The following is a 2,762-nucleotide window of genomic DNA, read 5'->3' as shown; positions in this document are numbered from 1 at the left end:
GGGCTCAATAATTAAATAACAAAGCAAAAACACATTGTCCATGATAAACAACAAAACACCACTTTCGTACATGAGGTACTGGGACTTCCTCTCTCATACATTCCACTGTTCATTGGATCTACCTGGCCAACACTGGATAACTCTACAATTAAAAATTATTTCACCTGTTGCATAGACAAACCCGACTGATAAGTTATACAGTACATCCATTCTTAGAATGTCAATGTCAAATCCGAGAACAGCAACAACTAACTTTGTTCTGTAAGTGAACCCTCCTAGACAAAGTCAAAGTGTGACCTCTTCATTCAAGTCTAGTTCATCTACATTCTCGAGAACAAACTCTATGTCAACAGGCCTAAATGGTGGTTTCACTTGGAATGCCTGTTATACCTCTAGACCTACCAGTATTCTGGCCACTCCTGTATCATCCAGGAACACTATCTCTCGTCCTTGTACACTTACAGGTATATACCAAGATCCACCGAGCCACGGAGGAGCTAGGAAACCACCATACATTTTGGTGCCAACTGTTCATTGTACTTCCATAACTTCGTGGCCAGATCTGACTTTGCTCGTCTAGTCTATTGAAGCTACAAGTACAGTATTCGATGACTGTTGTTGACTCTCTTGAAAGCTGTCGTATAATTGGTTGAAAGTAACAGGTATGGGGAGTTCACTCGAAAGTGAAATCTAATGTTCCACAGGCAAAGCATGTACTTTGCTTCTCCCTTCTAGGACGACGTCATGGTGGAGGATCAGCCACAACATGTTTCACAGCATATACACTATGAGAGGATTGGGATATCCTTGTTTGTTCACTGCATTGCAAGGTCAAGATGTGTGATTGGTTGGTTACCCCTCAGCTGAGTTCAAACCTGATAATACATGAGTGCTTGGGTAGGGTGGCCTGCCTTAGGTGAAGCCACTGCAGCTGCTGCTACAGGCTTCTTACTCTCCTGTGACTGACTCAAAGTTGCTGCTTCATATCAAATAATGACAGAGACTGCTTCAGTAAACGTTAGAAGATGATGCTGCATCATCTCGCTGGCTATCTATTCCACAAACTTGTATACGAGGATAATTCTCACGATCTTCTGAGGCCATTGCAGTGTAAACTTTACAAGGCAATTGGCACAAATCATCTTTGTATGTAGCAAGCTTTAAGTGGCACCCCTCTTCCAAGCTTTTAATTCAACACGATAGATTACTCCATTTTCCACTTGACTGAACCTCTGAGACAACTCGGTTATGACTGTCTCACAGTTCCAGAGTTAATCTTCATTAATATTTTCAGTGGAAATTGGGGCTGGACTGTCTAGACTCAGGACCAGGTGTTGAATAGCCTGTTTTGGAGTCCAGTTATTCTAGCAGTTACCTGTCTAAAACTCTTCATGAAACATACCAAGTCTTCCATTGTTATGCCCCTAAATGCCAATAGAATGATCTGCTTTGGCTCACTCACTGGTACCTGTGGCCAGAAATTCTCCTTTCTGACTTCTCAATCATCTTTTAACTGGGATGTCCTCAACATGGAAGGATCTCTCAGGATCCCTGACACTCTAACGAGTGTTAAGCTCCTGATCCAGGGTGGAAGAGCTCAACCATTGTCTCCTCCTGACCCTATGCTCCATGATTCACCAATGGCGCCTCCAGTCTCACTTCATCTCTGAGTGGCTTTATCCTGAGCTGGGGTTCAGACTCTGGCTGGAATAAGTCTGGGAGTTCTGTATAGACTTTCCCAACCATTTTTGTACTCACCATATGTCAAACCACCATGACGATCCTCAGTTTACACTTCCCATGCACAAAGGTCAATCCTCATGGAAAGAACTCGATTGAGTGATCTGAGTGCACCAGACTTAGCAGTTCATTTTGGGTCGTAGGTCGCAATGAGATTCAGGTCAATGACTTTAACAACATTGGCAAAAATCCAACATCCAGTAGAGGTCTTCTCCTAGACCTGACAAATCTCTCAGACAGACATATCTCCTCAGTAACTGACTCTCCCTGTAGGTCATAAGTCATTTTAATTGTCAAAAATGTAACTTCTGTAACCAGAAGTCTTTTTAAACTTAATGATACAAGAGTTAAAATGCAGAACAATATACACTTCAGTAGCTATTAGCACACTTTGCACTAATGATATCCTGGTCATGGCACCAAAATTTTTTTCTACCTATCTGCTATGTGGTATATTCAGCACACTTCAGTAGCTATTAGCACACTTTGCACTAATGATATCCTGGTCATGGCTATGTGGTTCCTTAGTTTCCAAAAAGCCTCCCATTTAGTTAGAGCAACATGCACTAACCAGAGTTTGGTCATTCTCATTACAACATATGTAATACTGTAACCTCTAGATATCACCTGAACAACTGTTGAAGGACACTGCTTTCGACATTCTTACACAACACCTCATTAAGCTATGTCCTCCACTGGCAGTAACAGGTTTTACCTACTTCCTGAACAACAAAGGAACAAAGGTAACTTGAAACAAGATACAAATTACTGATTTTATTGGACAGGTATTATGTAACACCTACATACATTCAGAATAAATATTATAACACTAAAAGAATATAGAAACACGGGTTATATTTAAATACCACAACAATATTTTACTAACAAGCATTCTCTGACAAAATGGCAGAAAATATGAGTACTTTGGTAGGTAATGGGGTATCATATCAGATTTCGAAAGCTGGAAACCTAAAAGTGAGGTACATGGCTGTATATGGTAATGATCCTTTAATTCGAGTAGT

Source organism: Limulus polyphemus, unplaced genomic scaffold (genome assembly GCF_000517525.1).
Source record: "Limulus polyphemus unplaced genomic scaffold, Limulus_polyphemus-2.1.2 Scaffold3440, whole genome shotgun sequence".
In the NCBI taxonomy this organism is placed as follows: domain Eukaryota; kingdom Metazoa; phylum Arthropoda; class Merostomata; order Xiphosura; family Limulidae; genus Limulus; species Limulus polyphemus.
This window is presented reverse-complemented; position numbering follows the sequence as displayed.